General features: G+C 37.8%; 1 protein-coding gene across 5 annotated transcripts in view; it reads left to right on the top strand.

Annotated features, from left to right (window-relative positions):
- NKAIN2 (sodium/potassium transporting ATPase interacting 2) overlaps positions 1–14640 on the top strand; it is a gene marked incomplete at its 3' end in the record, with an annotated part of 734130 nt that overhangs the window by 594420 nt on the left and 125070 nt on the right. The window lies entirely within an intron of this gene.

Below are 14640 nucleotides of genomic sequence, written 5' to 3'. Positions count from 1 at the left end.
CTGGTTAGTTTGCTAATACCAAGTAGCTGGATATGAACCAGTGGTACAGCAAAAATATTTTTCAAAAATCTTAAATATTGTAGCTTTTCTCACTTTTTACAACTTGAAGTTATTATGAAAGAAGGAAAGAATTTTCATGGAAAGCTTACTTTGTGCTGCAGAGGCTCTTTTTTTTTTTGTCTCACAGAAAAACTTAAAAGTATTATCTACATTTTAAAGAAGAGGGCAGGAAGGTTAATTAACTTGGATAAGGTTACACAGTTAGAAACTATAAAATGCCAGATTCAAAGTGTGTCTTTTTTCAAAGTCCCTACTCTTTCTGCTAGCATACATTGTTTTATTTTTTAAAAAATAACTCAATTTACTTAATGTGTGTTACCACTTGAAAATGGGAAGAAAAAAAAAGAAAAAAAAAGAATATTCTTTGTTTTTGCATAAATTCAAGTGGAAGTAATTGCCAGGATCTGCACTAAGTAGGAATACAGTGAATGGGGTATTAAGAGTTGAAAGCAGGGGTGAGAGGCCGGATTCCAAAGTCCCATTCAAAAAGCTCTCTCCTGAGTTTGTGGGAATCAGCTCTGAAGTGATGAAATTTTGAAACTTCTGAAAAATAGACAGTAAATGAATCATGGAGTCAAGATATAACTCTATTTCAGGGGCAGTCCTAGGATACATGTTCCCTTATCATCAACTTTATGGAGATTCATGAACCAAAGAAGTAGAATTTACATATCCAAGTGTGTAAATCCATCTATTTAACACGCATTTAAAGATGCATTAAACATCCAGGAAATCCATTCTGTGAAATGACTCATGCCTCATTAAATGCCTTCCATCCGTAAGTTGTAGGCTGAAGAGGAATTCACAGATATCAAGACAACTGACAGCCCCCTTCTTATTCTGTGAAATGCCCTATTTCCAAAAGCCTGCTAAACTATATAAGGAGGTACATAGCCAGGCAAGGTTTTTTGTTTTTTTACAGTTTAATAGGTATACTCAGGGCCACCACATAATACTCTGCAGGTTTTGCCCTGCTCCAGGACATCTTCCTAAAGGGTAAGTGGAGGCTTAATTTGTATTAGAAAAGCATAACCAGCGCATCAAAGTAATATTAATTTTCTTTTCAAAATAAAGTTATAAATTACAAGAACAATACTAAGAAACCAGTGCAGTGGTAGTAAGTCAAACCAAGGAAGATTATGCAAATAATTAAAATTTAGAAATCAGTGAAATTTGAGGGAAACTATGAGCTGTGGAGTAAGACAAATTTATGAGTTCAGGCCAGGTCCTAGCTGTCCTTTAGCAAGTCACTTAATGACTCGGCACCAGTTTTCTCTATGGAAGATTACTCTCTCCAAAGGTCTATAGTGAGAATGAAATGAGATAATGTCTATAAAGTATCAACATATGTTAGTTTACACCATTGCTTTTCTTATGCAATGCAACTCTACATCCTTAGTCATCCACGCTGGCTTCCTAGATTGTATGAACTCAAAGGTCTGAGTATTTGTGGATATCACACTCAAAAAGATGCTCCATTGGTTCCAAGGTACTCAGTAATCTTAGCTGTTTGCTTTAGTGCCCCATGGTTCTCAAATCGCCAACGTACACCCTACTTGTTACTTCCCTTCCCCTCAGTGACTGTCCTGGGACATGTACATACACATACTCACACTCATATGCACACCCTCACTCACACACGTACAGTGTACACATTCATGCTCATGCACCTTGAAATACTCATGCTGTTCACACACACACACACACACACACACACACACACATTTATACACTTGTGCTGACACAAACTCACCTACTCACTCATACCCATTCACATATACATACACATGTATGAAAGCAAACCACTGTAGTCCCATAGACCAAATAATTTCTTGAGTATTTTTTTTTCTAAATTATGTAGCTCACTTTTTACCTTTGTCCACATTTCCCTCTTAAATCTCTCCCTACTTAACTTTTCTTTGTTCTTTAAAGCCTAGTTAAAATAGCCACTCTACTGTTAAGTCTTTCATGATAACTCAAGCAGATGTGACCTTTTACTTCAAAAGTTTCTTTTTTATATTTCTTAAGGTTATAGCCATGTTTTACCTTATGATGTAATTACACATGTTGTTTGACAGTTTATCAGATTGTATAGTCTTTGAAGGCTAAACCATGTCTTATTTATATTTTGTCCTCCACAGTTATGGTCTTCATTGTCTTGAAGAATTAGAATCTTAGTTAATTTTCATTAAATAGGCCCTTTCAAGTTCCCGTTTCAGGTTTTAAATCAAGACGTGTTTAGAATACCTGAAATGACTGAGGGAAGGATGTTTTAATGATATGCAGCTAATTTTATCAGAATGTATTATATTCAACCTAACTGGTTCTATTAATCTTTGTCTGTATAAAGTTTACATTCGTTATCCAATTAGCTGTGTGGAAAAATATTGGGTCACCGACTCAATATTCCTCAAAAGTGGACTGAGGGTATGTAGGGCCCTGTGGATAATACCAACTTGTCTCCCAGTACTTCCCTTGGGCCTTCAGTTTCCATGCCCATTCTCTAGTTCAGTATCATTCAGCTTCTGGGTAAACATTCAGTTGAGCTACGTATTTTTATGAATGATAACCATAAATATATAAATACTAGAGACCCAGCATGCGATTGAAATCTCGTGAGGAGTCACCTGCCTCTAGCCTACAAGGAGGCACCCCGCGGGGGGCTGGGACCCATGTCTGACCCAGGCAGCACTGGCCACCGCTAGAATCAGGCCAGACTGGCACTGCAGGGGTCTGGGACCCAAGGCTGCCTCGAGAGTCAGGCCAGACCAGCACCACAAGGGGCGGGGCACACACATAACTCACAGCATACCCTGGCCCCCCTGCCTGTGTCCACTCCAGGACTGCCTCTGTCTCCATCTCTACTCCGGCCCCACCTGCCCCATCTACTCTGGGCCCCACACGTTACAGAGTCCGACCTAATTTGCATATTACCTCTCTCTCTCTCTCTCTCTCTCTCTCTCTCTCTCTCTCTCTATATATATATATATATATATATATATATATATATATATATATTAGAAAGATAGATAGATATCTTTATATAGTACCCATATGAATATATCTTTATAAAATATCTATATGAATATCACTACAAAGAACATATATCACATGCCTGTGATTTCACCCTATGGAGTTACAAAGATGGTGTGCATTGTGCAGATAAGCAGTCTCCAAATAAAAGGAGAGTTCTGGCTGAGCTGAGCAGGCTCACTCCCGTTTCGAAACTTATCCATCAAATACGTTGCTCTTCATGGAGATGGTGGGGCTAAAAGATAGAAAAAGACATGGGAGATATATCTCTCCCATCCTTTTCCCTGAGGAGAAATGAAATATAGATTGCTTTTCATCTCTGAAAACCTGAAGAGTGGGAAATAAGTACTTTTTCTTTTTCTCCTAATCTACTTAGTCTAAGAAGTAAGCTCCAGAGATATGCAGAGGGGAGAGGACCAGAAGTCAACCAGAGCAGTCCTCCCACTTTCACGGACTTTTGCCCCCAAAACTAAATGTTGAAATTTCAGGCATTTGCCTCAGACACTAATAGCCAGTTTATCTTTTGCCTGTAGAAGGCTCTGAAATAATTTCTCTCAGATTAGCCGCAAATATCATATTCAATTCTATTTCCTATCTCAAATTATGCCCCCCAAAAAGATAGTGTATCGTGATTTTTTAAATTTATTTTGGCCCCTGGGAAGGAATAACTCACCCGGTACACAAGAGAAATATTGTTTTCTGTTTACATTGTGTGGAAGAAAATAAGTACCCTGGGGTTTAAGAGAAGCAAAGCAATACCTACTATGATCATTAATCTAATTGAACACACGTTTCTTATTCATTTCCTTTAGCTTTTTTGTTTATGGTTTAAATCTGATAAACATCAAAACCTTTTCCAACATAAGATATTGAAACAAAATGATTTACTTCCCAGAAATCCATTTTAGTCAAAAAAGAAAGGTTAAAGCAAGTTATAAAGAGACAGACAGTACATTCATTTTAAGTACATGCAACCTATTGACTAAATAAATGTCAGTTCAAAAGCTATCCCAGACACTTGTCATATCCAAGGGATTCGTATGCCAGTAATTAGTGAGTATATTTAGACTCTAGGTTCTATGTTGATGTGCCTTATGTCTTAGAAAGCAGTCAGGTACTGTAAGGCCCAGGTTCTGAGTTCAAAGCATGCTGGCAGGAAGTTATAGGCAGGAATATGGCTAGCTTAGGAAGGTTTCACATAGTTACTGCAGTTTCATGTAGAATTTGAAGTGTAAGGTTAGAATGGGGAGATGAAGGTTTAGAGCAAAATAGGTAAACCAGTATTGTGTTTAGAAATATACACAGGTGGATGTAGGCTTCCTACACTTCGGCAGAGGTCATGATGGGCAGTGGGAAGAAGTGCTGTGGACAAAGTGACAAAGTGGAGTAGCCAGATCATCGGGTCTGGCCACTGTTACCCTGAAAGCATGCCAAGACTGTCCTTTGCTAGAGCGGGAAGTGTCTTAAAGTGATATGAACAGGTTCTCAGCCATGTGCTCATCTCCAGCTAAAGGTAGGATTCTTTGGATGAAAATGGTTAATTATTACAAATTATCAGAAATCTCTTTATGTCCGTATCTCACAGAGCTTTACCACTAAGACCAAATTCATCCTCATTCAATGAAACGTTTCCCATTATAGTTCTCTGGTACTCAATTACCTGGAAAGGGAAGGTCATTAGCTCCTCTGCATTACAGAATGAGAAAGCTATATGGAGAATGATGCCTGTAGTCATGAGCTCAAGTCTTCTCTTTCACAGAGTTTTACTTTTCCCACCAGCCCTACTGGCTTAGTTTCCACTGGTAAGCAGAGCAGAGAAATGGCATAATTACCTGGATAATTTAGACCTGAAAAATAAAAATGATTGCGATGCATTCCATGAGCTCTTTCAAAATTTCCCTGAACATGAAATATTTTTACTCTTCCCTTTTATTCTCAGAAATCTCACACAGGCACACACATCTCTCTTTATGGAGAATGATTAACATGGACTCAACTAGGGAGAAATCAAATTATGCAGTTAATAAAAACTAAAGCTTCATTCCCTGCTAAGTGGCAATGTAGCACCAGGGAAAATGAATAACTATGCTTTAGAGGGGAAGGAGTCGAATGTCAGGTTTGAATTTAGTTAGCTTTGGGATCTACAATAAGTTTCAGTTCTTTTGTGACTGAATTTTTTAAAGAAAAGCCAGGTACTACAGAGCCATATTCTGGTCAACAGCTGGCCAAATATACAACGGTGGTCCCATAATATTATCATGGAGATGAAAGCTTCCTATCACCTAGTGACATCGTATCTGTTGTAATGCCATGGCAAACTACAGTACTTAAGTGTTTACACTGATGCTGCTGTGACCAAACCCCTTGCACTACCAGTCATATAAAAGTACTAGAGGCCTGGTGCACAAAATTTGTGCACTGGGGGGGAGGAGGGGGAATCCCTCAGCCCTGATTGTGAGAGGGTACGGGCCAGGCCGAGAGACCCCAACAGTGCACGATTGGGGCCAAGGAGGGACACTGAAGGTTGGCCAGCCAGGGAGGAACCACAGGAGGGCTCCAGGGCATGTCCAGCCTGTCCTGGTCAGCCGGACCCCAGCAGCAAGGTAATCTACCGGTTGTAGTATCTGCCCCCTGGTGGTCAGTGCACATCATAGAGGTTGACCGACCTTGGCATATTGTTAGCATATTACACTTTTGATTGGTTGAACAGATGACCGAACAAGTGGACACTTCGCATATTAGGCTTTTATTATATACTAGGATGGCACATACAATTACATACAGTGCTTATGCTCGATAATGATAATAAAGGACTATGTTACTGATTTTAACTATGTGATACCTTTTATTCCTATTTTAGAGTGTACTTTTTCAAAAAAGTTTGCTGTTAAACAGTATGTGTACTATGCTGGCAGCAAGCATCCTCATAGTACATCTCCTGTTTACTTCATCTCTTGATTGCATCATTTTCTCTTGTACTCAATTTAATCTCTTGTTGTTTTATACATGCTATTGAGGCTTGTAGCCTAGGAGCAATAGGCTATACCAGACAGCCTACGTGTATAGTAGGCTAGACCTTCGGGGTTTGTTCAAGTACACTCTATGTTGTTCCCACAAGGACGAAATTGCCTAAGAATACATTTCTCAGTGTATTCTCATCATTGAAAGATGCCTGTTGTGTACAAAGTTACTAAAAACCATACTCTATAACAGTAAGTAACATTTAATATTCTAACTAGATTAAATTCTTAAATTGCTTGATTTTTTTTGGGGGGGAGGGTATCTTTTCAGATTCATTGTGTAAATTCAGGTTCTTTCCTTGGCTCTAGCTGCAAATAAACAGTGATTGGTGAAAATTTATTAAAATTGCTCCTTTTCACAAGAGCATTAAAATGATTTTGATACTTCAAAAGAGATTCTCTGAGTGTCCTGATGCTGAGAATTTATATATAATCATTATCAAATACAGAATAGTATGTAATAGATAAAATAAGTAGTCAGTGGAGGCAGGCTATTAACATAAACTAGCCATTTTGAGGGAAGAGACTGCACAAGTTTTGAGTGCAGTCTTCACTCTTTATATATATATTTTTTTAAATTTATTTTTTACAGAGAGGGATAGTTAGAAACATCGATGAGAGGGAATCATCGATCAGCTGCCTCTTGCACACCCCCTACTGGGGATGTGCCCGCAAGCAAGGTACATGCCCTTGACCGGAATCGAACCTGGGACCTTTCAGTCCGCAGGCTGATGCTCTATCCACTGAGCCAAACTGGTTTTGGCCAGTCTTCACTCTTAAATGACCACCCAACCTTTGAATCCGCCTAGCTATAGGCATTCATTATTCAGGATACCACCCATTCCTTTTGAGAGCAATTCTAATCCTTTGGTCTGCCTTACCTTCCAGATAGCTTCATCAGCTTGAATCTTTGCCTGCCTTTCTGGGGCTAACTGTAAATAATGTAATAACTGTAATCCCTCTGGATTTGGATACTTCTTTAAATATTTAAAGGCAATTGTGAGGATCCTTCTGATTCCTTTCTTTTACAGACAATTCAACCTAAATTCTTTCACAGCTCCTCATTTGACATCATTTTAAAACCCCATAACCACCCTGGACACAGGATGCAATTTTATCAGTGTGTTACACACCAAACCAAACAGTCTGACAGAAGTCTGTAAGGTATATGAGAAGGTTATATGCCACACAGTTCCTATGTTCGCTGCAGGAAAAGAGCTGTTTATTATTCCTTTATTGAAGTAGCTTCACAAAATCTACCTATAACTTAAAACCATACCACCATGTTTTTCTCTATGTGATTTCCAATCTCCCATTGGATGTGCTAACACGTGTGGTATACATTCAAGTGGTTCCTTGGCTTGTGGCTATGGATAACCACTTTGATGATGACTATTTCTCTGTTTATTAATGTTTTTTTCTAGACAGTGACCTCCAGTCGCCTCTTGGCCTTGTGTGTAACAAAAGCTACAAATAGCTCTTTGGAAACAACCCAAATGAAATAGATACATATACTTAAAGGTGTTGTATTTAGACTTAAAGGTTTATTTATATTTGCCTCCACAAATCTTAAGCAGTATTGATCCATGTACTTGCCAGGATAAAAATAAGGCAGGAGACAAATCTTACCACTTAAAAAAAAATTATCTCGTGAGAATAAAGTACAACTAAAATATCTTTAAAAGCTTCTTCATCCAAATGCATAGCAAATACAACTATTGTAACTACAGGGTGCAATGAATTTTGTATTAGTGTTGGCAAGCTACCTAAGAGGACATGTCAAGGTCTTTTATAATGCTGAGTAGGTTTCTGTACTGCACCTGGAAATTTTTGAAATAAATTGTATGGATTCTGTGTCCAACCACATCTTTTTATTTTAGTACATTGTCCTAAAAAAAAGACTAAATATGGTATTTTGCAATGATTGATTGGCCAAGATAACTTCTGTAAAAGGCAACAAGGTCCAGTAGGAAAGCATGAGTCAGAAAAAAAATAAGTTTGAAGCCTAGCTTCGTCCTTAATAAAAATAACTTTTGCAGATACATATACATGCTCAGTCTCATTTTTTTTTCCTATTAAATAAGATAGTGATCCCTACTTCTAAATGTTGTAGCATTTACTAGGCAATGAATACACAAACTTCATTTCCTTTTTTTTTTGTAATACAGATTGCCTCAAATTTATTAATAAGCTGCAAAACTGCACTTATTCAAAATTAAAGGTTTATAAAGATTTTACAGAGAAATTTTTTGTTAATTAGCATTTCACTTCATACCCAGTATTGGGCGTTCTCAATAACTAAAAAAAATGACTATGAAGTCCATCAGTAACATTAACACTTGGATCATCTCTGTTTTTCTACCATTTTTTTGGTCATTTCTCCAGGGAACGTTCTTGCCCAGAGAATGAATGAAGAAAGAAAGGACATATAACTTCATTAGGATCTCTCATAACAAATTAACCAATATACATTTTCAACTATGGATTCAAATTATAATAGATTGGGCTCCCAATTCAATTCTTTTGACAAGTTAAAAAGTCCTTGCTGAAACCGGTTTGGCTCAGTGGTAGAGAGTCAGTCTGCAGACTGAAGGGTCCCGGGTTCAATTCTGGTCAAGGGCATGTACATTGGCTGCAGGCACATTCCCAGTGGGGGGTGTGCAGGAGGCAGTTGGTCAATGTTTCTTTCTCATCAATGTTTTTAGCTCTCTATCCTTCTCCCTTCCTCTCTGTTAAAAAAATCAATAAAATATTTTTTTAAGTCTTCGGTGGCAAGCCCAGATGCTGTCTAAATCAGAGTTTCTGAAATGACATCAGTACCAGAGGTGGGTTGCACATGTAGGTGAGTTTATGACTGGTAACAAACGTGTGGGACTATTCGGGAGGACGTTGCTGTGTTCCTTCAGTGTCTCCAAGCCTTCAGGATCATCTGATCCTCTGTTCCTCCATGGCAATTAAAAACCCACATAAATGCACTTTGAAAACAAATGACCCGGTTGGCTTTCGGTGAGTGCTCAAATGGCAGTAACATCTCTTAAAATAGCTAACATGTTCTTTGCCTCCCTAACTCCCTAGAGTGAATGCAGATCACTTTTCAAAGCCCTAAGACAGGAAAGGAAGGCTCACAAGATGGAAAACATTCCTGCAGGGAGGGAACAAACAGGAAGGTGAGAAATAAGCAGGAAAAGCTGCCTGAAGGGGGTTCCATAAATGGAATGGAAACCGATAAAGTCGGTGAGAAGTTGATCTTTCATCATAGTAACCAGCTGAGAAAATTCTGCCTTGAGCATCTGCTTGTGAGGGTGTGAAAGAGAGGAGAACGGACTCATTTTGCCAAACTTAGATCCCACTCAGCAGATGGGTCCTAACATTAGGAGTTAAAAAAAAAAAAAAAGAAAGAAAAAAAGGACTTTTGAGCCTGGAGGTTCAATTAACTTGAATATAGCATGGAGGCTTCTTTATTGAATTCTTTTTTATTTTATTTTCCTTTTATTAGCTCTCCTTCCAGTCCTTCCTGCTTTTCATTTTTCTCTTTTAGACCATTGCAAGGATCATCTTAAAACAACTTTTTTTTTTTTTTTTTTTTTTTTTTTTTTTACATTCCAGATGCAGACTTTCTTCACCAGCTCAGAGTTAATATACATTTCTTGAGCAGGAAAGGTGACTATATTGGGGCTTAACATTTCTTTTTATCCATAAAAAGAAAGCAATTGACCAAGATAATATTGCTCTTGAAGTGCTAGGTATAACATTATAATGCTAAATAAAGAATGGGGTTAATCAGAGAAAGCTTCTTAGAAGGAGTAGCCCAAAGTATTCATTCTAATGCAGAGAGAGATATACAGGATGTCAATAGGAGGTGTTGGGGAGAATTTCATAAGAAAGCGACCTTCAGCAACAATATTCTGGATGCAGACAGTGCATACCAACTGTGCAAAAATATAGAACATTTGTCTCAACTAAGAAGTCGGTCAGTATAAGATTTAGAAAAGTGACACACTGGCCTTTTGAGGAAACACAGACCAGAGAAACCCACTTCAGGCTAGAAACAATGAAAACATAGTGTCAATGAACTTTAAATGTTCAGTGAACCTTTCTACCTAATGGGAAGAGACACATTTTGACTTAAGAAGTCTGGCTTTTAGAAATCTATATACCATCGGACTTCTCTCATCTGATTTAGAGCAATGGTTGTAATGTTCACCATTTTCTTAAATCTTTTCTTGAATAACTAATGACAGAAACAAGGCACTGGAATCAATATTAGTGATGGTGTCGTACTGAGTTTATGACCCATGATCAGCCAAATCTCAGTTACGCATAGTTGAATATTCTAGAAGAAAGGAGGGCACAAATGTATTCTTTATGGTCCATCTACCTCTCATTAATTCATCATATAGTAGCATGACTCACATCTTTGGATTTTAGAGCTGGTAGATATGAACTTCTTTATGTTCTGGGTTACATTCCTATACAGGTAACATTTATCCAACCTGTTAAAGTGTACTTGTGATTTTGCTTATCTTTTTAAAACCATATTTTCTCAGCTCCTTCTTTCTGGCATCTTGAACAACATGATTTGCTTTCACTGATTCATACGATACCAGGATAAATTTAGCATTGGGGTTTTTATATGTCTAAGCAGGTTTGCATAGATCTATGAATTTGTTGATAGAAAAAAAAACAGGCCAGCTGTATTTAGGATTAGAATATTAAGTTCGCCAGCAAGAAATAAGCCATGAATGATGATGCTTTTTAAGAATTTTTCAGGGTTTCCTATGAATTAATATCCACATGTAGATATTAGCAATGAAATATAACACAATGCTTTCTGGTGATACTTTAAACTTTAGCCCATTGTATATGGATTGTAAATAAATAAGAGTTTATTGGAAAAAAAGTGATTTTTGGTGTATGGCAGTAACATCTCTTAAAATAGCTAACATGTTCTTTGCCTCCCTAACTCCCTAGAGTGCCTCCCTAACTCCCACAAGTACACTTTAACAGGTTGGATAAATGTTACCTGTATAGGAATGTAACCCTTCCTCACTCTCCAAACTCCTGCCTCCTTAGCTGATTACAGAACATCATTCAATCTGAGAATTTCCTAACTATTAATTCTCAGTCCTGATAACCATATAATATAGCTTTTTTTTTAATGTAAGTATTTAAACCTCCCGGAGTATTGTTGTTGGTAAAAGTTGGTTCTTTCGATTAAATGTGTTTTCTTGGCATTCCTCTAGTGTCATCAACAGATGTATGTTTTAAGGTAAGGTGAATGCTCACTTGTTCCCATTCCTATTCTGAGAAGGTTGAAAGCATTGATCTTCATCTGAGCCTCCCTGGACCATTATAGAACTCAGCAGAAGAGACTGGGTGACAGAGGTCAAGCCTTCAGCTCTTACAGCATTTGTGTCATCACTTCCATAATGACTGTTGTTTAATTCAGCATCTGCCCTGGACCCCTCATGTTTCCTGCACTGTCTGCTGCCATACTACAGGAGACTTGATTATGTCTATTGTAATTTCTCTTGTTTCCTGGTTGACGTGCCTGTATCCTGTCACTGATCAAACATCCTTCAATAAGATAGGTGTTTGATTTAACATTTAGGTCTCTCCCAGTATAACCCCAGCTTATCGTTCCAATGCTATTTTATACTCATCTTTCTTACAAACTCTCATCTCATAAAATAAAGGCTATTTATAGGTCCATAAATCTACATTAATAAAAGAGAAAGATGCAAATTGACCGTCCCTCCGTGACACCCACCAGCCAATCAGGAGTGAGTATGCAAATTAACCCACCAAAGCTGGTGGGTTAATTTGCATACACTGGCACCCAGGGGACAGGGTGGGACAATTTGCATCATTGCCAGGGTGATGACACAGGCATTTTGCACCACCCCAGCTGCTCAGGGCCTTTGGGAAGCATGGGAAGGCAGGAAGGCAGCTCCAGGCCAGAGCAAAGACTGTGCTGGCAGCCAGGGTAAGGAAGGCCCATTCTGCATGAATCTTTGTGCATCAGGCATCTAGTATTATATAATATAAGGAGTCTTAGCTCTACAATTTGTTTTATTTGGTCCATTCTACTTAAATGTTTCCCCTCCCCAGGCTGATAGCCTATACAAGCCTGGCCCTTTTTTTGGCCCCAGCTAGAGTTTCTATTTCCAGGGGCTGTGTCACCTGCATTCACAGGCGCCATGCCCTCCCAGGACCTGTGCACAGATTGCCATACCTCTCATTACATATTTAACCAACGCTTTCTCATATGGTTACATTTTATCTTTGAATCTTGTCCTCCAGAGAGACACTAAGCCTGTGATATTAGTGATAGCATTTTCTATCTGTTCACATCATTACAATCTGGTAGAGTGTTTTGCATATGGCATATGAATAATTAATATTTGTTAGTAACTATGATGATGACTAAAACCTAATTGCCATTTACATAGAAGTGCAATTTCTATCCTTTTAGATAGTAACTAAGCAGCCTAAAAATGGGACTGTATCAATTTTCAATAGTATTATTCCAAAAGAATAACTAAGTAGTAGACCACACCCAAAATCTAAGAAAATATTTCAGATTTTTAAAACTGGCAACTCAAAACTTCTCACTCTCACCCTCCACCTTCTAAACTCTGCAGTACAGCCTCCACTGCTTACTATCAGAACAGATATATGTATGCGTGCTCTTCTTCAAATGCCATAACCTGTGAAAGTAAATTTTAACTTTTTATTGAAATTCTGAGGTGTTATTAGTATGATTTTCTCATTAACTTGTCAATTTTTTTTTATCAAATGCATATTATTTGTTGAGCAATTAGGCTTCTTGTGTTGACCTGAATACATATAGCCCTCTTCAGAAACCACATTTTAGTGCTAATAACAACTTTCATGTGACACATCAGACCCTGTTATTTTGAAAAATGACATGACCAAAAATGGGGTCCTTTAATCTGAACTTTTGAAGGCTTACTAAAAGAGATGAATAAATATATTGACACGACAATTTTTTGTCACCTTACTAATCTGAACAAATAATTATGGAATTTTTATTAATATATGAAAGTTTTTGAATCTTACATTTCTGAGTCCATTTGGTGTGTTTTCCAATATAAATCTACCCAGAATATACAAGATTTGGTTTGTGATTTTATGCCTTGTTTTGTACTGTTGAGATTAGTGAATTGTCTCAAAAGCCCTTACTATTTTGAAATCAAAATTATAAATATGTGGGAATTAAATAATGTATTGGTTACACATGGAGCAGATCACACTCAGGAATTTCTATTGAATTTAATAGTGGACATCCAGGAGATCTTTTTATTGTCTGTTTTACAACCAAGAATTTCTATTTTGTGGTTAAAATAAGATACACCTTGTTAACTGATAGTCATTGGTGCCAATTTAATACCAACAGGAATCCCCAGTTTGGGATGTGGTGAAGAAGGAAACTTTATGTAGTGCTAACAGCTCACTCTAGTTAGTTAGAGTGGCTGTGAACCATCACTGCTGTGGGTGAGCTCTTCAGTGGTCCAGCCAGGAAACACAATCTTCAGTGTCCCATAGAAAGTATGCTCTCCTTCTTAGAGGAGAACTGGGTTATATAGACAGAAATCCCTGCTCCTGATCCCTGATTGGTCAGAGCTGCAGAGCTCTGATTGGATGGGGAAAGCCTCAGTCCTATTGGTTACAATAGGAACACAATAGCTACTTTATAAGGGCTGGTTCCAGGGACAGAAACACAGTACAGGCCGGCAGTTTGTTGGCCCAGAGGAAGGCAGTCTAGTGGTGCAGAGATGCAGAGCTGCTCTGCGAAGTGTGGTTCACCTGAGGGACAGAAATGGCTGCTAGGTTCTGCTCTATGTTTTTGTTTTTATTTGAGCCCAGGTAGCCACTAGGAGCCCTTCTTAGTCCTCAGGGTTCACAACACGCACGTACACGCAGACTTTTGTTTAAACGTCTTCAAGAAGTAAGTGAGAATATAAGATTATATCATCTAATTAATGATTGATAGTTGAAGATTTGCATTTACTTTTGTACACTTCTTAATAAACAAACCTTTCTAGAATATGTTTGAACTCTAACACTGTTCATTTTATTATGAATTTTTTGACTTGTTGAGTAGTAAATTGTATTTGATGCATTCCTTTTCCCCATTTTCTTTCTAGAAGACATTGGTCCATGTGCTATTGATAGTTCATTTTGTATATGTGATTATAAGCTTTCTAAGTACAAAATCTATGCCTTTCATTGCATTTATAGCTAAACATGTACATGCTGAACTTTGTCTAATGAATTGTTGACTTATTTTCTCCGCCATGCAAGAGTTTGCTAATTATATTTCTTAAGAAATGTTATGGCTAATTTTATAGTTCAAGTAGACAAGATTGAAAAGACCCTGAGAAAATTTGCTAAAATAGTAGGAATGGACAGGGGGGAGAGGGGTAGTATTAGGTTTTATTAAGTAAAGGTCTTACAAATGTTAGTATTGGTGACGTTATATTAACTTTTGCTAAATTGAAGT

The sequence above is a fragment of the Pipistrellus hanaki genome (genome assembly GCF_964339955.1).
Source record: "Pipistrellus hanaki genome assembly, chromosome: 7".
In the NCBI taxonomy this organism is placed as follows: Eukaryota; Metazoa; Chordata; class Mammalia; order Chiroptera; family Vespertilionidae; genus Pipistrellus; species Pipistrellus hanaki.
This window is presented reverse-complemented; position numbering and strand designations above follow the sequence as displayed.